Genomic DNA, 21,793 nt, shown 5'->3' on the forward strand with positions numbered 1-21,793 from the left:
AGGAGGCGTAGCCACCTGTTGCTGAGCAAACGCAACAGAACCGCTCGTAGCAGAACCACCGGCTAAAGAAAACAACTGTCCACAGCATTGTCACCAGAGAACAAAATTTGCTTTTCATCATTTAATGATGAAAACAGCTCTAAAGTTGTTTATGAAGAGAACATACGAGAATAGACGCTGGAGGCTTTTGTTTTTCGATCTTTTCTTCCCAACCTTCCACAGCTGATAATAATCATGATAAAATAATGTTATTTAAATTAGCAAGAATAACCTATTTTATCACAAACATGGGTGTATGTCTGCATGTGAGACAAATGAATGTGGCATAAACATTATTCATTCATTGATTCACCAATGAATGAATACAATTTAAAAAATATATATAGGCCTATACATTTTTTAACATTATTTTATTGAATTGTGATGAATAAAAACATAATTATATTTGGCCTATTTCTCATAATAACAACGCAACATGTTGGTATGTTATTTCCAATCCACATTGGGGAGTTGATGTACAAGCTCACAACGTGTCGCTTCGCCCCCTGTTGAGAGCTTGTAGATCGGCTATTAGGTGGGTTTAGGAATCACGCATTATTTATTGCTCCAAAAGCCAGCGCTAGAGTGTTTTAACTGTGCGACAGCGATGACGCAACCAGATGGCGACGGGGTAGTGTCCGAAATGCGCTGATTTGTTCACTACTGTAGTACACTACATCTGGATCCCTCATTTAGGGTTAGGGAGTAGGGAACGTGTTCCGCATTTCGGACACAGCCCAAGGCCGTACGTTTTCCCCTGACCAGGAGTGAGACATGAGGGTGGACCTTGACAGACAGCTCCGTTTTCCAGTCGAGATGACCACCACATCTCTCCGACCTGACATAGTGGTGTGGTCCACTAAGGCAAAAACTGTATTCCTCATCGAGCTGACGAGCTCACAGTGTACCAATGGAGGAGGGGGTCGAAGCCACATTTGAGCGCAAGAAGGCCAAGTAGAGCTGGTTGCTGAGTGCCGGGAGGCTGGCTGGAAGGCTACCACCTATCCAGTGGAGGTTGGATGCCGAGGCTTTGTGGGGCTGTCAACCACACACCTGTTGAGGGATGCAGGAACTTGCAGAGGAGGCTGAGAAGGGGAGCTTTTGGCTCTGGCTTAGGAGGAAGGATAAGCGCTGGGGAAAGAACAACTAACCCCGACAACAGCTGCAGGGAGGGAGTAACACCTATCAGCTGCAGAGGGTGTCACTGCTCCGCCACCAGGATGCCTTCCAGGATTAAAGCAGCGTAACGTTGGTGAATGGTGGTTCCTGGCTGATGACCCTGCAGCTGACCCATGGGCACCGGAGGAGATGCGACCAGCAGCAATGCCTAGCAGGTGATGCCATCTTCCTGTACAATTTCTACTGTAATTGGTCATCACTAATGCTGATTATAAGGCAAGGCAAGTTTATTTGTATTGCACATTTCAACAACAAGGCGATTCAATGTGTTCACAAAACATTAAGAGGGGGAAAAAAGGAGAAACTAGAAGCAGTGCTCTTCCGAGCACAGCTCTCCGCCAGGTCAGAGAGGTTATTGTGGCCTCTTGGTGGCGCTATAATAGGCCAATGTGAAAAGGGTGCCATGTCTTCTTTGGCCTTTGGCAATCATATGCATGCATGATTTTGTTCCAAAAATGTGTTTTGCTAAATTCGACCTGCTGGTGGCGCTATAACATGCTAACATCATAACATAATATTGTTTTAATAAATTAGTTTTTTTTTTTTTTTTGTGTTGATTAATGCAAGAACAATGGCTTCTATTTCAGCATGCTAACTCCAGGAAGAGAAAAGTTCATGAGCTTAGAATCTGAACTTGTTTCTGAACTGTCCAGAGCCCAATGAGATAAAGAGTGAGCAGAAAGACTACAGCATAGGCAGCGCCATAGAGGGTTCTGCATCGCCACGGCACCTCGCGGTTAAATTCCCATCCCCGGCAGCTGAGAGTCGAAATTTACATTATCATAGCTTTGGCTGGCCACATACATGGTGGCGGCGGGGGACGCGCTCGAAATGGGTTCAACCCCCAGTGGCGTGGACAAAACTCTGCGCCTCCGGACTACAGTAGCCTATAATGAAAACTGATATGACGATAAGGCTGAAAACTAGGTGAAATGATCCTTTAAAATTGCTTAGACAAATGACAATAATGCAAATTTCCCCCCGATATAACCATAATTAAAAGTTTAATATACCTGTATGAGTGATTGAGTGTTGTAAATGATCTTAAATATAGTGTCAGTGATGAGTATGGTAATATGACTTACCTGATACAATCAAGGAGACTTTTTTGCTTTGTCTTTGAACATGTGGAGCCCCTTTATACTCAGCTTCACAATGATATTCACCACTGGTACCTGGCTGTGCTTTAAATTCATATTCCTTATCCGCATCGTAGGGCCGAACTTCACGACCATCTTTGAAAAATCTGTAATACCAGTTATCCTCCTTTCCTTCCTTGATGTCACACTTGAATTCAACAGATTCTCCACTAAATATTGGGGACCTGTCTGTCTCCAGGTTGAGAACAACTGAACACACACACACACACACACACACACACACACACACACACACACACACACACACACACACACACACACACACACACAAATCAAATCAAATGTTACAGTATGTCAGTGAATCACAGTAACAAGCAAGTTGACTAGATGTACAAAACATGCATCGTACAAAATAAGTAATAATATAATGACATGTATAGGAAGCAGTATGTGACAGGTGTAAATGTGATCTTTACTGACTGACTAAATAGAATAAATATTAAATTAATCTTCACCTTGACTGTGTCCATAGCAGAGGAAGCTGCTCAGCACTGAAACACATATGATGAGACAATAATTAATCCTTATTAAACTATTCATAATGAAGACGACACCATCATAGACAAGTTGACCCAATAACCAATACAAAAAAGACCAGTGACATCACTGATGGGGGCTCCAAGCTAATAGAAACTACTGCCTTTTTCCCCTGGAAAGTTAGCATCCTTACATAAAAGCTATTGTTCTTGCACTATGATATAAGTTTGACATCTTGTTTTAAACACAGTACAAAATATCTTACAATTTAAAAAGAAAATACTAATACTAAATACAATATCCTGGCAGTTAGGGTTAGGGTTCAGTAAAACATTTATTTTTTTGTATTTCTTTTTATATTATAGTACCTAATACTTTATAACAGTATAACAGTCAAATTGCATTGTGTTTATTATATATGTATTAATGGCAACAGCTTTATAGGGATTTTAGTTCCCTCAAATGGTAAAAAGAAAACAAAAAAAGCTTTGATCTGCTATTGTTGAGTTTGGGTTTTCATTTACATTTTCTTTTATTTTCATTCTCTTTATATGGTATATTAGTTCCCCCACAGCTTCCTCCTGTCGTTTGTTGCGTTGCGTTGCGTGCAAGCATGTTTGTGTGTGTGTGTGTGTGTGTGTGTGTGTGTGTGTGTGTGTGTGTGTGTGTGTGTGTGTGTGTGTGTGTGTGTGTGGTGTTTTGAAGAAAACCTTAAAAACGTTGGTTTGGTTGTTAAGTATGGTGACAATACAATAACAAGCTTACAATCTGAGGCTGCACATTAATGTTATTTCAGGTCAACGTTGTAGAAGAATGAAACCCTTTGAAATGATATTCTGGAAACAAACAGCTTCTAGGTAGAGTTCTCAAATTCTGCCCGAACCCGACAATACCCGAACCCGACCCGGCATTTAGGGTAGGGTCAAAAACGAATACTAATTAGCAGTGCTTAATTTGTCAATGAAAAGGTGGGGGATCCTGGGTTTTGTGTGCACACGCGCACATGCACGCACATGCACGCGTGCACGGCACGCACACCTGCACGCACATGTATGCACACCCGGTGCACATTTTCCGAATACACTAAGTATTATTGCGGAATCAACAGTAATATCTATAATAGGCCTATATTAAGTTATATTACCTTTTTTTAACCCGTAAAAGAAAATAGATGTACGACATCTGTTTAGCCAGCTCCTTTTAAAACAGAATCCAATTTATTGGAAAAATACGTCTCCAATCTGTCATACAAACTTTATTTGACAGGCTGTGATCAGTGCATTTACCAGACATTTAAACTGTCAGTAATTTTACCCCATGCTCTGTATGGTCTGCTCTTTCCCCTACACCCTACCCCTCAGAATAAAGGGATAGGGGTTTAAGTCAGTAGTGAGGTTAATAAATCACACAAGGATAGACCCCTGTAGATAGACCCCCTGTAGTAACTCTGAGGACTCTGAGCAACCCCCTGTTGAAGACCCCTGCCTATATTATCCTGGCTTAAATAATAAATATTTTCTTTCTGGATTCTGGCTAAAAAGTGTATTTTAGACGTGAGGTGGGGGGCTCTAGCTGGGTGTTCCCACTAAGGGTCTTTCAGCTCCCTAAACCAGTCTGTTTCGGTGAGTACACGTCAAAGTGTAGTTTTATTTATTAACAGGGGAGAGGCTGAGCAGTGAGCACTGAGCACATAACGTTAACGACCAGAGCTCGTCCAGTTTGTTTGGCTAACGTGAAGGCTAGGCTACGCTAACTGGCTAACAGCAACAGTCAGTGCTTGAGAATTGAATGTGCTGCGGGTGATATGCTTTATCATAACGTGCACAAAACCGTGCTTTAAATGTAAACGTCGCATGATCCACACATGTAAGCGTGCCGGGCTGCGGGGCTGGTTACAGGTCTGTCCCGGCTCCCGGCCGTTTGACAGCATTCAGCACAGCGCAGCGCAGCTGAATCTGATCCAGTCAACGGCCGCGTCATAACTGTGCGCAAGTTGCTGCGCTGACAGACCTACAAGCCATATTGCATCTCTGGTTGATACGGGTGGATAGCTTGTAGATCTGTTCTTTTTGTGCAGGGAAGGTCCCGGATCCTTGATTCCAAATCGAATAGGTGGCGGATCCAATCAAATAGGTCCCGGTCCGTAAAAGCGAGGTAGCGGAACAAGATCCGGCTTGTTCCGGCACAAATTAAGCACTGCTAATTAGTCAGGCCGGGTAGGGCCTCGGGATCAATGAAAAAAGAAAATATATTTTCTTTAAAATTGTATTACTTTTACTTTGTGATAGTTCTCAAATTCTTCCCAAACCCGACCAAACCTGACTCCGGCGTTTTCAGACAGGTAGGGCCTAAAATCTATGCTGTAGTCAGGTCGGTTAGGGACCAGTTAGGGACCAGTTAGGGCCGGGCCTTCATTTTCAGGCCCACTGAGAACTCTACTTCTAGGTAATGACCATGAATGAATAAATGGTGAAATTGAAGTTATTTTAGTTCTTATTACTAACAGTACATTCATTGAAATTATAATTCTACAGCATGGTGAAAACATCGGTAGAGAATTGGTAGAGAATTATAATAATAGTAATAATATGAATCCACCTGTACTCACAGATTAGAAGACAGGGCAGAGAGCCTCCCATCCTGTACTGTGATGAGAAACTTTTGAAATCTACTTCCTGTTGAAGTAACTTTATGTGGTATTACTGCTGACGTAGAGAGAGAGAAAGAGAGAGAGAGAGAGAGATGAGAGAGAGAGGGAGAGAGAGAGAGAGAGAGAGAGAGAGAGAGAGAGAGAGAGAGAGAGAGAGAGAGAGAGAGAGAGAGAGAGAGAGAGAGACAGAGAGACAGAGAGAGAGACAGAGAGAGAGAGAGCTCTTTAATCCATTCAGATGAGGGAGGGGTAAATTCATATCTAATCTTTCTTACTCTTTTTTGGAAAAGATGCTGATATAAAGATGCCATTCCGGGAACACCTCTGTATCATTGTAGTTGTTGCTATATTTACAGTATTCACATACTGTAATGCATTCAGAATGCATTCCAGAATCATGGTAGAATAGGCCAAGATCGGGGACTGCCATGGTTCAAACTCCCGTTGTTCCGAACAGGTTAAAATTCACCAGGTTAGCATTCACCAGTGTCGGTAGGTTAGTGTCGAATATGTGATTCTGAAGATGACTTTGACCAACAAGCCATCATGCACCAGAGGTTTACACAGAGGGGATACAAGAGGGACACACTGAACCAAGCTTACACTAAAGCCAAATCTTTGGAGAGAAGAGGTTTGTTCCAAAAAAGCTCCTTCAAAATCTGGACAGATCTATTTCACCACTCAATACAGCACCTACGCTCATGACATAAAGCACATCATTAAAAAGAACTGGAGCATTCTCCAAAGTGACCCCGAACTAAGACCTGTGTTCCCTGATTCCCCATCTTTTTCTTTCAGACGTGCCCCCACCCTCAAGGGCAAACTTGTACAGAGTTACCTACCAGCCCCCCCAAAGAGTCCTGGCTTCCACCACCCCCAGTGGGAAACTTTAGATGTGGCAACTGCAACCATTGTTCGAATATGATTAAATCAAGCAGCTTTGTGGATGTGTTCAGTCATAAAACCTACAAGGTCAGAAGTTTTGCTAACTGTAATTCTACCTATGTAGTTTACAGACTACAATGTGAATGTGGTTGCTTTTACATTGGACACACAAAGCGAAGGCTTAAAGACAGATTTGCAGAGCATAAATATGCTGTATGGACTGGCAATCCCAATTATCCTATGGCTGAACACTACAAAACAGCTGGACACACAAATCTGAATAATCAAAAAATTATGGTGATTGAAGTAATTCCCAAGTCTGTAAGGGGTGGGGACAGATTAAAACAGCTTCTCCAAAGAATCATTTTGGATTATCACCCTAAAAGCTACAAATTACCCTGGTCTCAACGACGAGATTGACTTTTTTGTCAATGGGTATTGGTGTGGTCAAGTTTTGTATTGTCTATTAATCACTGATTGGTGAAGTCTTGTTCAATAATAGCGGGTGCTATTTAATGACGTTTGTCACTGTAATTTCTAGCGGACCCTGATGAAGGCCACTCTTGGCCGAAACGCGTTGGTCGTGTTTTTTTTTTTATCCTGCTGCCATGAGCTAAAATACATTTGTTTTCTACTTGAACTGAACAGAGCTGATTGGATCCTTTCTTAGTTCCCCACCTCATCCCTGCACAGTTTTTGATACAATGGAATGGAACTAGAATTGTTTTTGTCCTAATATTCATATACCCTCTCCAAAGAGCACCTGTCAGTTTATTGTTTTATTCACGGATCCACGCAGCACTTCTTCTACTTTTATCTAGACATGTTACCTGAAGCTGAAGCAGACAGCAGAGTTTTAGGTTGGTTTGTAAGAGAATAAGAGAGACAAGAGAGTAAAGTGCTTTGGATAAAGGCACTACATGTACATATAAATGCACCGTTTAGCATTTATGTGACTCTTTAAGGCATATGAGGAAGATGAGTATTATATACAGTATGTTGAAATGTAGCGTGTTCAGTGAAACAGGAAAGTAGTTGATTGCTTGCAAGAGTCATCTTGTGGTCTGGAGGAAGGATGTAACTTTGGGCAGGTCTTGTTTTGTGGTGATTTCCTACCTCTATGTATAGGCTATCAGTATATGCTGGTGTCTAAGAGGAGAAATACATTCATAAAATGTTGCTACATTGTCTCAAGGAAGCCAAACTAAAATAAGTTGTAGGCTAATCATCAAGAATGTGCAATCATTTTTAAACCTTTTAACACAAGCCTTTCTTATTACTTGCAATATATATATATATATATATATATATATATATATATATATATATGACTAAAGTACAAGCCCCGGTGCTTGACAATAACATGTCTGAGAACCAACTTTAGCAATATATGTATAACTTTGCTCTTCTACCCCGGATTTGAACCTGCTGACACTTTTTACCATTGAGCTAATAGAGCCTGACTGCTTGCTCAGGGGATAAATAGATAATTAGATCTTGACCATTTGGTCAAAATTTGTGTCCAATCCTGTGTCTGGGACATGACTGATAAGATAAGAATTATGATACATAATTCATGTTTTGTGTATGAAGCTCATATGACCATATAATATATATTATGAACTGAACTTACAGTATAAGACCACATTTTGGTCGGATACTGTAGGTTCAGGCTAATACAGATTGCAGGTCATAGTAACTTTGGTTGCCCTGACTACAAAATCATGATATACTGTATGCCACTAGTGGAAAATTACCAACTACGTGTCACTGTCTTCCTTCACTTCCTTGTTATGATCTGGGAACAAATGAATGAGTCCCACGATTCTTACTGTCATAAACTGTACTCTTTATATACTGTTCTCCTCCATCTTGGAGGAGAGAGAGAATTATCAAGCTGCCGCTATGGTATGCTCACTGTCTGTCTTCCTTGTCTGCTCTCTTAAAATACAGCACTCTAAAAGATATAGTCCTTTGGTCTCTGTGTTTTATTTTAACTATGGATTTATAGATCCATATTTATCTTTAATAATTTATCTAATAATAATGGTCCTTCGAGCCGGATACAGTTTGTCAACATTGGCCGACTGAGGGACGGAGTGTTCAGGCTGTTTAGCCATGGTTCACTCTCTCCCCCGGTGGAACAATGTTGCAACACGTATGAAAAAGTACCAGCCAGGAAAATCTCTACATTGCTGTATTTTCAGACAAAGGTTTTTATTGGACAACAGTGTTATCTTATTTTGGATTAATGTGGACCCGCGTGGACATCCAGGAGCAGCACCGGACCGTGACGAAAGGTTGGATATTCCACCGATGTTCCACCGCCCGGTTGCGCCTGGATCTCTGCGCCTGGCAAATTCCTAAGATGATTAAGATAAGTACATATTTACTTAACCCTCTAACGTGTCGTGTCTTTGAATTTGGAATTAACGATGTTAATGTAATGATAATTGATATGATTTGTGAATTATGTTCTCTCTCCGTTGGAGGAGTCCGATAGCTCCTAATAATGTTTTGGTTTGACACGCGTCGTAAATTAACCCTTATCTGCTATAGATACAGATGGTCGTAAAACTCTTTGTTTCATCTTACAACGTTTCAAGGTGGTGATCAACACCTTTAATCTATTTTTAACTATCTTTCTGTTTGGTTTCTCTCCCTCTCATTGCCATGAGGAAGCAGAGACAAATATTTTCAGACTTTTAACTTTTTCGGTACAGTCGTTTTTGTCGTCGTCTTCCACAAGTTGTTGTTCAACTTGTTGTTTTGTCAGTTTGTTTGGTTTGTTTGGACCCTATGAATGGTCATTATATGTTTGGCTTATAACCTAGGGCGTGAGCTTTCTAGCCAGCCTGATTAAAACCGTGCTCCTTAGTCAGTTTGTGGTTATAGCTTGTTTGTCTGGACCATATGAATGGTCAGTATTTGTCAGTTTGTTACTGTTATGTTCACTGTACCGATAATACTGTGTTTATTTGGGTCTCTCAGTTTCATGGCTTGGCCCAGCCATTGGAAATTGAGAAACAATATTTTATCTTTAAGACTATATGTTACTGACCAGTTCTGTTTTCTGTAATGAATAATATTTTTAAGAAGCTTTAAAAGTTCTCTGAGAAATTAAAGTTAAGATTTAAGATTAAGAATAACTAACTCAAATTATTGATGCCTAAATTAATTTAATATGTTGTAATGTTAAGTTTGAAAACCTACCAGAGGATTCTGGCTGTGTCTGAGTATAAATTGTCATTTATTTGATGACTTCTCTGTGAGAATGAGTTTGCCGCACTGTATGTGTGAGGGTGTGCACGAGTTTTGGGGAAGTGCGTGTGCGTGGTGTTCTGAGAGAGTGTGAGGGTGTGCATGCCGGCGCCGCCCCCCCCCCCTCCCTCATCTTGTCAAACCCCCCCCCCCCCCCCCCCCAACTCTGTGTCTCTGACCCGGTATATGAGCGTGTGCGTGCGTACGTGCACTTGTGTGTGTGTGTCTGTCTGTCTGTCTGAGTGCAGCGTATGTGTGCCTGTGTGGCTAGAAGACATCTGCAGCCTTCAAGGTCAGATGGTCTGTGTGTGAGAATTGTTTTGGGAACATGTCTCTGTTTAGACCTCCCTTTCTCCTAGTTTTCGTCAACATTAAATTGTTTTCTGTCTAAAGTATTTTGTTGATGCTCTATCCTGTCTTGTTATGAATACATCTTAGAAAAACTTCATTACCCATAAATCTCTTGTTTGAAACTTCCTGTACCCTGGTTACCATAACAACCTTTGGACCCCATTGCTGGGAAGGACACAAGGTCGCTTCTCGCCCTTAAGGCGTATTACTGGTACTAGACACAGTGTCTAGCAACTCTCCCCATTCCCGACTGGTACTGTATAGTGCCCTTTTCATTGATTTAAATAATTTAAATTATTTTATTTAACTTCTATGTCACATCTATATTGATGTGCCAAAACGGGGGAGTGTTTAAGGATTAATTTTGATTTAATTTTGATTTGTTTTTGATTAATTTAACACATTGACCGCCATTTTAACATACCTCCGTACTCCCACCTGCCATTCGTCTCCATAGACTTCCATGTAATTGGGTGTGCACGGATCATGCACACCCATGCCTAGATAATGCACCACGTGTGTTCACATTGCTCACAGCTTTCAAACAAAAAGATCCGAATGGAAATCCGTTCAGGCATTCATGAGATAACAGCCACTATGTTTAACAAAGATGGCTGCCAAAATGGCTGCCATGCTTGAAAGATGGGGTTGCTATGGGGGTTAAACATGCAATTTCGCGATTGCTATCATGCCTACTCCATTTTTGGGGGTCAAAAAAAAAATTTGAAAAAAAATTTTTTTGAATTTTTTTTTTTTTTTTTTTTTTTTTTTTTTTTAATTCTCGGGACTATCGGGCCTGGCGGGGAAAGACATTGGAATAATCTCGGGACTATCGGGCCTGGCAGGGAATGAGTTAATTTGGTTTTTCATTGATTTAAGATTTATTTGAAACTTAATTTGAAATATTTCTGTTTTCATGGGCTTGAGACTGGACGGAGAGAGGAATGCAGTGTGGGGAAGGAGAATCGGGTCCCCGGAAAACAACCACGAATGAGGCGGGGTGCAGACGAACCACCATCTGAGGCCAGGACAGTGCATGCCAATCCACCGCAGCGGCACGAGTCAATCGTGCCTGGTCGGTGAGTTTCTGTTGCACTGTTGAAGTTATGCCATGTAGTACAAACGCTACCTGAAGAATTAAATTGTTTTGGAAACAGTAAACTGGCCAGGTTCTCTCTGCTCCGTAGGAATTAATCACCTGAAAGAAGACGACCCAGAAGAACCCACAGCTTCTGCATGTCCTCACCGCCGTCTCTCCACTGCCCCACCGTCGTCATCATCATCCGATCCTTGGACTTAAGGACTTTTTAATTCATATTTTCTTTTTTCATTCTTTATTCTTTCTTTTTATTTGTTTATTCAATTTTAATTCTGTCTTCATTCATCTGTACAAACGATGAAATATTGTGTCAAGTTTCTTTAACTTTAAGGATTTATTACAGTTCCCTTTAAAAAAAAATTATTACAGTCCTTTTTGAAAATTTGAATTTCTAAATATTATTAAAGTCTTCATATTATTATTATTATTACCCTGATAAAATGTTTAATGTGGAGGTCATATGAACCTCATACAAAAATTAAAGGGTAGATTGATAAGATAAGAATTATGATACATAATTCATGTTTTGTGTATGAAGCTCATATGACCATATAATATATATTATGAACTGAACTTACAGTATAAGACCACATTTTGGTCGGATACTGTAGGTTCAGGCTAATACAGATTGCAGGTCATAGTAACTTTGGTTGCCCTGACTACGAAATCATGATATACTGTATGCCACTAGTGGAAAATTACCAACTACGTGTCACTGTCTTCCTTCACTTCCTTGTTATGATCTGGGAACAAATGAATGAGTCCCACGATTCTTACTGTCATAAACTGTACTCTTTATATACTGTTCTCCTCCATCTTGGAGGAGAGAGAGAATTATCAAGCTGCCGCTGGTATGCTCACTGTCTGTCTTCCTTGTCTGCTCTCTTAAAATACAGCAATCTAAAAGATATAGTCCTTTGGTCTCTGTGTTTTATTTTAACTATGGATTTATAGATCCATATTTATCTTTAATAATTTATCTAATAATGACCTTTGACACAATCTAATTGTCTCAATAGAAGAACAGGGAGACAAAATACAACCACCCCAATTGTATAACTTATATTGTGTTAACATACTCTGACAATCATAATGAGTGGAACAAATTACATTTTATCCAGTTACATAGTGAGGCTTTAAAGACCTAGGAAATGGCTTTTTGGGCATTTTATTTTGAAGTTTCTGAAACGCAAGCCTGTCTGTTTCTGAACCAATCAGATGGGACGGCTCACATGTGCCCAATGTTTGTGTTTGTAGTAGTGTTGGCCGATCCCGATCACGTGATCGGATCGGTCGCCGATATGGCCGTTTTTATAAGATCGGAGATCGGGGAAAAAAAATCGGGATTTTTTTTTTTTTTTTTTTTTTCAAAAAAATATTTTCTGGGAGTACTGAAAGTTACAGGTAAGGTGAATGCGATATGAAATGTAAGCTTACCATAATCACAGTAATCCTTAATCATTTTCAATCATATTCAAGGGCTTTTGGAGAAATGAGACAGACAGAGCACTGCAGAGGGAAGGTGATTGTGTCAGACTCTGTGTACAGCTGGCAGCTGATGCCAATAAGTAGTAATTGGCCCCTTGCTAATGGATCAAAGGAAGGCAATTATGTCTCTCTGCACTGTCAACTAGCTCAGTGGTTCTCAACCTGTGGGTCGGGACCCCCAGGGGGGGTCCTCAAATTATTTTGGGGGGGTCCCCAGATGATTAACTTAATGTGCAACATTGTTTTCTCTCTCAACAGTAAACAAATCAACATAAAGTTTAAGTGTATAGAGGGTATCTGCACATTTCGAAAGTGAAAAATTAAGGACTTTTTAATACCTCTAAAATGACAAATTAAACATTGGCCAAATTGTCAAATATTAAAGCCAGAAATTGTGAAAATAGCCGATCTACATGCTCACAACTCCTCGCGTTGCGAGGCGTTGTGAGCATGTAGATCTGCTATTTTCACAATAGAACCGTGTTATACAAAATATACTTCCTCAACTCTTCAGGGTCGGGGGTCCCCAGTTAAATTATGATTATTTTGGGGGTCACGGCCTGAAAAGGTTGAGAACCAAGTGATAGAATGAATAGAATTTTTTTTCTTCTTAATGCCTTGCCAAAAGATCGGATCGGGAAAGATCGGGATCGAATCGGAAGCAATAATATTTGATCGGTATCGGATCGGGAGCAAAAAAACCCTGATCGGGGCATCCCTAGTTTGTAGCTTCCATTAGCCTGCAAACGGCAGGCTTAGGAACACGGCCAGTGGGCCAGTTGTACAGAATGTTTGTTACCAAGTTGCTTATTATTCCAACCTATAATGTTTACAGATACATATTTTATTGTGCTCATTAAAGAAGTAGTTCACCCCCAAAATGACGTTTCTTTTCTATTGATTACTCAAGCCATGGAGACTTGAGTTCAATAATATTTTTGGGTTTTTGTCACATTCCTAAGACAATAATTTGATTACAATAAATGTACCCCCATTGTTTCCGGATGGGGACCCAAATGCATTCGGGTCCCCATCTATCTATCTATCTATCTATCTATCTATCTATCTGACAATATGAAAATGAATTTCACCCACTTGTTTAATCCTGTAAACCTTTGATGATACAGTAGAGCTCATTCTGATTTTAATTGTATCGTATTGTAACCTGCAATGGGTCACATTGCAATGTCAGTGCAATTTTAGAATTCTGTTGCAAGTGGTTGCAGTTGCAACTTGTTTCGCCTGGCCTTTAGTCTGCGGCAAAAATTATGACAACCCAACTAACACATTGTAATTTGATTAACTTCCATTGACATCATAAAGATGATCTATGATTGTGTTAACTAGGTTCTGACTAGATAAAGGGGATTTCCAAAGAACTAAACTAAAATACACCTATTATTCTGCATAATTGTGTCGTTAATCTGGTCCCTATTATGAAAGTTAGATAGATTAAGCTTAAGATAAAGACATTCTATTGTGCAAGGTACTATTGTCACTATACTGAAGTAGCTGTACTTTAAATGCTGGGAATGTTGGGAGTTTGACACCACATCCAGGAGAGATTCAGGAGAAATTACAATTCAGGAGCACTGCAGGAGATGGGGTCAGGAGACTGCTGGATTCAGGAGGGTTGGCAAACACTCCTGATGCATGGTTTGCTTGTTTCCTTAAAATCTGGCAACGCCACTGTGTGTGTGTGTGTGTGTGTGTGTGTGTGTGTGTGTGTGTGTGTGTGTGTGTGTGTGTGTGTGTGTGTGTATGCGTGTGTGTGTGTGTGGGTGTGTGTGTGTGTGTGTGTGTGTGTGTGTGTGTGTGTGTGTGTGTGTGTGTGTGTGTGACGTGTGTGTGTGCGCGTGCGTGTGCGTGCGTGTGTGTGTGCGTGCGTGCGTGTGTGTATGCATGTGTGTGTGTGTTATCTCTTGCAGACAGATCAAATGAAGGATAGAAGGATGCAGCTTCCTGTGTGTCTGAACAGATCAGCTTTCAATCAATAGGAACTCTAATGGACCCTAATGGATCATAGCCCTTTAGTCTCTCTCATGGACCGTACCACTTGAAATAGCTCCAGTCTCACTCATATGGATCGTACCACTTTAAAGGAGTAGTTCACCCCCAAAATGTCTTCTTTTTTCATCTATGGACTAATAACTGATTGATTGATTGAAGGCTTTATTAGAAGTTTGCATAGGAAAATGTACAGATTCATGACGGTACAGTTCACTGGTACAAGGTCTACTAAAAGGAGATCCATGAAAAGACTAAGCTTATTTCAACAGGAAACCATTTAAGTATCTCATATAACATTGAATGACAGACAAATAGAACACAGTACTATGCAGTAGATATAAAGAAAAGGAAAAAAAAAAAGAAAACAGTAAGTCTAAACAAACAGTAAGTATATACAAGGAAGGGGCAGGGGAGGGGAGGGTTGGGCTAGGTTTTTACCAGTTGCGAACGGCTGCTGCCTGTAAGTGGTTTTTCAGGGCAATTTTAAAGGATGCTAGTGATCCACACTCCTTTATGGCCTTCGGTAAGGCATTCCACATTTTTGTGGTATAGCAGAAGAACGAGTTTGACCCTTTCTTTGAGTTGACTCTGGGTTGAACGTGATCTGTGGCACTGCCTCTGGTGTTGTAATTATGGACATCCTTAACGTTTATAAAGTATTTTGACAGGTATTTGGGTATCATAGTGGTGTAGTGTATCTTGTACACCAGGCCCATTGCAAGTTGCTGTACTCTGTCATCTACTCTGAGCCACCCCACTTTTAACTGGTGAGTAGCGGTGAGGTGAGTCTGATAGGGAAGGTTAAGCAGGACCCTAATTAGTTTATTTTGGGCTGTTTGGAGTTTAGTTTTTAGGGCTTGTGGGGCGTCACGATACCATACGTGGACTCCGTAGTCAAAGAGGGGCTGGATTATTGCACAAGCTATGGTCTTCAGTGTGTTGAAGTTGACCATTGGGGCGATCCTCTGTAGGAAACGAGTTTGTTGGTTGATTTTTTTTATTACTTTAGAAGTCATCTTTTCGCTGGAAAGATTAGCTTCAAGGATACATCCTAAGTAAGAGATTTCGTTTTTTCGTGTTATGACCTTGTCACCCACTTTGATTGTGAAGTCATCTACCTTTTTGAGGTTATGATTTGATCCAAAGAGGATGGACTCGGTTTTTCCCAGGTGAATTGACAATTTGTTGTCGTTAAGCCATGTGCAGATCTTACTCAGTTCAGAGTTAAGTGTCTTTTCAACCTGCAAGTGGTCCTTGCCCGAGACTAGGAGAGCCGAGTCATCCGCGAACAGGAACAGGTTGCAGTCGCAAGCAGATGCCATGTCGTTCACGTATATTAGGAACAACAGAGGTCCCAGTATGCTACCTTGAGGAACACCACAGCTTACTGGGAGGGGGGGGGGACAGGGTACCGTTAATCTCCACCACCTGTTCCCTCCCCACCAGGTAAGATTGCATCCAGCTCACTGCTGCGCTGTCAAGACCGATGGCTTTTAGTTTCTCAATCAGAATAGCATGATCCACGGTGTCAAATGCCTTCTGGAGGTCCATCATGACCATGCCGCTATATTTGCCCTGGTCCGCTTCGCGTTTGATTTGGTCAGTCAAATAGAGAAGGCATGTGTCAGTGGAATGGGATTTTCTGAATCCAGATTGGAACTCGTAAATCAGATTATTCTCATCGAGATATCTTGCAATCTGTTCGTAGACTATTTTCTCCATGACTTTGGATATGGAGCTAAGAATGGAAACGGGGCGGTAGTTTCCAGGGTCTAGTTTGCTACCTTTTTTGTGCAGGGGGGTTACTTTTGCTAGTTTGAAGTCCTGGGGGACATGACCCTGTTCGATGGAAAGGTTAATTATGTGGGTAATGATTGGAGCAATGGTGGCGGCTGAATCTCTGAGAAATCTAGCTGGGATTTTATCAAGGCCAGTGGCCTTGTGTTGAGGTAGGGCGCTCAATTTTTTAAACACCTCATCAGTTGTCACTGTGGAAAGTTTAAAGCTGTCTTTTCTGACGCCCAGTTTTTTGTTGAATTTTTAAATAAATTTTACACCATACCGCCCAGATGGGGCGACCAATCTTTCGACCAGTGAACGGGCTGTGGTGGTAAAGGTTTTGTTAAGATGGGTAGCCACTTCACCTTTGTCAGAAATGAGAGCGGCGTCCGTTTTGATGTTTATGTTGTGGCATATGGTTTTTGATTTTAAGCCTAATTGGTTGTTAAGCAACTTCCATAGGTCTCGTGGTTTGTTTTTGTATTCATCGATTTTGTCGTCGATGTAGTTTTTTTTGGCGGATCTAACTAGGGCGGTTGTCTGGTTTCTGAGTCTCTTGCATTGAGCAGTAAGATGCTCAACGTGGATTTTGAGGTCAGGGTTGAATTTTTTACTGAGCTTTTTGCAGCACTTTCGTTTTTCATCTTATTTTTTGTCTCTGAGTTTAGCTGATTCTGCAATATCTGAGTTATACCATGGGTCTTGGCGGGCTTTAACCCTGGTGGTATTCAAGGGGGCCACGTCGTCTAGAGCATTGGTCAATTTGGTTTTAAACCCACACCATGCTTCTTCGACATCTGTACACTGCAGCTCTGGGGAAAAGTCTACACCCGCTAGTTTGAGATTAAAAGCCTCACTGGAGTAGTTCTTCAGGCTTCTAGCTACGACAGTTCTGTGGCCACTAGCCTTGGGTTTGTGTATTTTTCGGGTAGAGTAGATCATAGGGGTGTAACAATATAGTAACTGTATCGAAATATCGTTTTTAACTTGAAAAATCGAAGTATATCGAAATAAAAACAGCTAAAATCGTATCGTATCGTTTTATTTTGTATCGTATCGAATCGGCAGTGCAAAGAATCGATTGTATCGATACTACCTACTTGTGCATTGTATTTAGCATTTTTAAGAAAAAATAAATAAAAGGAGGGGTTTCATTACTTTTCCATTCCATATAGCAACACTGGTCTATCGATAAATGTGTGTAATCTCTGGGTTTATGTCAAGGTGCAGGTTTGTCAACATAAAATGTCCATATATGTGGCAGATAATCACAGTGTTTACTTATCTATATCCATAATAATACATGTTTCCCTTAAAAACCTGCACCATCCACACCTTTCACACAGATTTAATTTCTTTGCTAAATAGTTACTATATCGATTTTAAATCATTGAATCGAATCGTATCGCATCGCCATGAATGAACCAATATCGTCCATGTATCGTATCGTCAACCATGTATCGTGATATGTATCGAATCGCTATTAAAATGTATCGTTACACCCCTAGTAGATCATATAATGATCACTAAGACTGCATACAACAGCCCCGCTAGCGGTGACTTTGGACTTGTCAGTGGTTATGACGAGATCTATGAGGGTTTGGGAGTGCTCTGTCACCCTGGTGGGTACTGTGACAAGCTGAGTAAGGCTGTATTGATTGCATAACCCATCAAAGGACTTGAACATGGGTGCTTCTTTACGCAAAACATCCACATTCCAGTCGCCCAAAATGTGATACTCAGTACCGTCCACCTTTGCTAAGCTCTCATCAAACAGCTCAAAGAAATCATTCTGATCAGGTGGTCTATAGACAGCGCATATTAGTATGTTTTTTGCATGTTCAAAGATTACCTCAATCCATACAGTTTCAAGAGAACTGTGGTGTAAGTCTGGACGGGGGATAAAATTGACATCATTATGTACATACATGCAAACTCCGCCTCCCCACCTGTTTCTATCATTCCTGATTACAGTGTAGTTGGCAATTTTAATGCTAGCATCTGTAAACGAGTCATCAAGTTTAGTTTCAGAGAAGGATAAAATCTTTGCCTTACCGTCATGAAACATTCCCTTAATTAACTCCAGTTTTTTGGGATTCAAGCTATTGATGTTTAAATGGACTAGATGAAGTCCTGGTTTCGCAAAAACAACAGAGTGCATGTTCTCTGTAGTGATCGAGCCAACGTCGGAGCTGGGGGGCTCTTTGTCTATGACCGAGACAGGAAAGTCTGTCGTGGGGGGGAGGTGGTCATCATAGTCCGGTTGTAGTTGAGACTGAAGTGGGGGAGCGGTGGGGGTGGGGGGAAGGTCAGGTTCCTTTGTTGACTGAGAGCCCATACAGGAGGAGATCCATGACTTTTCGTCGGCACGGGGGTCGGTGTGGCGGCGCAGACTGCTTCAAAGCCAAGATATGCCGCCAGCCACGACTGATCACGATCCCTGGGGGGTGGGGAACCCGGCGGGGGGGCATCCGGGGCGACGGTCATCTCCGGCGATCCAGCGGCCGCGAACTGGGCACCAGCATCCTCGGTGTCGGGGGAGGGAGGGGGAGCCGGCAGGGGGACATCCAGGTCAACGTCGGCGCTGTTGTTATCGGGCGGCGGCTCGAAAACCACGGCCGTGAGCTGGTCACGAGTAGCCTCGATGTCTGGGGAGGGAGCCGGCGGGGGGTCCTCCGGGAGAACGACCGGATCGTTTGCACCGTCTACCGAGGGGTTGGAGCTTTGCTGTAGAGAGCCGGGAGTGCAGCCATTGATCCTAGCATAGCACTCGTCACCAGCAGAACCCGTATCGATGTTTCCTACACTGGGGTTCTTTGTCTCTGAAAGCAGCTGTAGTTTCCTCGTGAGACGGGCGGCAGCTTGCCGAGTGACCGCCGGACCCGGATTAACCTCAATATCACCAGAGCGTAGCAGGATAAAGTAAATGATGGACCGTCTGTCCATACTGCCAGCCTGGGGCTTGTTCTTTGTCAACAGCAGCGTCCCAAGGACAGTCAGTTCGCCGAGGCCGAGATGTTTTAGCTCCGACCCAACGTGGAGGAAAAAAAACACTGCGTGATTCCTCTCCATCCCGCACATAATTCTCTGTATATACAATTATGAGCGTTCCATGGCGAACTGAGACACGAGTCGGCAAACCATACAAGAAACAATAGAAAAAAAAGAAGAAGTATCCCTCCTTTCCATTGTCCCTGGATTCTAGCTTGGCGGGACGGAGCGAACGAAAAAATGCGACCGTTCACGTCGACTGCTGACTGTGTGACGAAGTCACTCACTCCGAAGTCCGAGAGACTTAACTCATTGAGTGCCTATCCCGAATTAGTTCGGGATATATGATCGTATCACAGGGTGCCTATCCCGAACAAGTTCGGGATATAAAAAAAAAAAAAAAAAAAAAAAAAAAATTTGAAAATTTTTTTTTTGAATTTTTTTTTTTTTTTTTGGGACCCCATCAAATCTGGTGAACATGATTTCAATCGCGATTTTGCATGTTCCACCCCCATACAACCCCATCTAACATACAGGGCAGCCATTTTTGTTTACATTACATGTAAAACATAAGGGCGATTATCTCAAGAATGCCTGAACGGATTTCCAATCGGATTTTTTTGTTTGAAAGCTGTGAACAAACTGCACAAATCCACTCTGGATTGCATTGGATTTTTCAGAGCTCATTCTTCTCTGTTTTTTTCCCATGCATGAGGTGTGCAAGGTTTAATCATGGCTAAGTTGACGAAAATAAGGCTTCTAAAATGCTTGGTAGCCAATAGCTAACTTCAAGCTAACTTCATCCTCTTCCTGTACATGCAGTCATGCACAAAGGAAAGTGTTCAGGCAAGTCATGGCTGCAGGGCTTCTGCATATACCAGCATATCTCTATGGGATTTTCTCTGGCCACTGGGCGCCCTCTAGTGGTGAAAGGGGTGGCACTAAATGAGTTAAAAGCCGAAAGGCTGTTCAACTATGAGAGAGAGATTTTCCAGCTCACATGGAGACTTGAGTTCATTTAAGGCCCTGGATGGGGACCCAAATGTATTTGTGTCTCCATCCGGAATCAAACACCTTTCGCTCTAATGGTGCTGTAGTGGTGTAAAGTAACTAAGTAATGTACTTAAGTAGAATTTTGAGATATTTGTATAGCCTACTTTACTTGAGTATTTCCAATTTCCAATACTTTTACTTCTACTCCACTACAACTCGGATTCAATTATATTGTACTTTTACTCCACAAACATAGTCTATATTTTAAAACTTTAGTGGGTAGAGTGGGGGAAAAGGCCCCCCTGGGGTAATAAGCCCCCCAGCTGTATTTGACTACAGAACTACAAGGTGGCAAAAATTTTGATTTCAGCACATTCCTGGCATCCTTAGCTCTTCATGGATACAACATTTCATTGTCTCACCTTAATCCAGGTCATAACTTTCTCAATCAAACACATTTAAGATAAACTGATCTAATTCTTTGTCACTGTGAAAATGTTCCAAACTCGGTGTAAATAAGTTGAACCTCTTCACTTATTTTTTGTATATCATTAGGAAGGCCTTATGATAAATTATCAACTTGAAAAAATAAAAAAATAAAAAAGGTTTAAGATTTAAGATGACACTCTTTGCAATGACAGCGTTGGGGTAATAGGCCCCCCCCTCGTGTGGGGTAAGAAGCCCCCGGAGGCTTTTTGCCCCATGGAGAGAATAACTGCTTATTTTTGGCAGAATCGTTCAGTTAATGATACAAACGTGAAAATTGGCATTAGCAGTTTCCATGGGTCACTTTGAAATGGACACTTTCAAGATGACAGACATTTTTCAAGATGGCTGACACCTAATTGGAGCAGTTATGTGATATAAAGGGTTATTTTACCCAGGGGGCAAACCAGCCTTTTTTTGGGAAACCTGCATTTGCCCCGACATAAAAAGTTGTCCACCAGAAATATTATCTATGACCCAGTAGGATCACAACCTATATGGACAACCCGGTCAATTTGTACAACAAAGTCCAATATGGCCGCCTCAATATTAGCCCCTATTAGTTTTAATGGGGGGTGAATAGGGCAACATTTTAAACTGAGGGATATTTCCACGAAACTTCACAGGTTGATCAATGGTATACATATGAACATTTTTTGTATTGCAAGTTTCCATGAAATCCAATATGGCCGCCACAATATGGCCGCCATAATGTAAGGACCCAGAAAATAGGTTTTGCCTCTAACTTCTGAACCAGATGAGCTAGAAACGCAAACTTGGTGTCTATTTCATGGTGTCTGACCATGGGAGACTCAATGGAATAGCTAATTTTATTATTGGGTGTGTCTGGACCTTTATTGTGCATATTTGCAAGATGGTGGATTCCCAAAATAGAGCTTTAACATAATTTCTACCATGATTGTTGACTGCTTTTGCAAATACAAG

Source organism: Nannobrachium achirus, assembly GCF_963921795.1.
Source record: "Nannobrachium achirus genome assembly, chromosome: 22".
Classification (NCBI taxonomy): Eukaryota; Metazoa; Chordata; class Actinopteri; order Myctophiformes; family Myctophidae; genus Nannobrachium; species Nannobrachium achirus.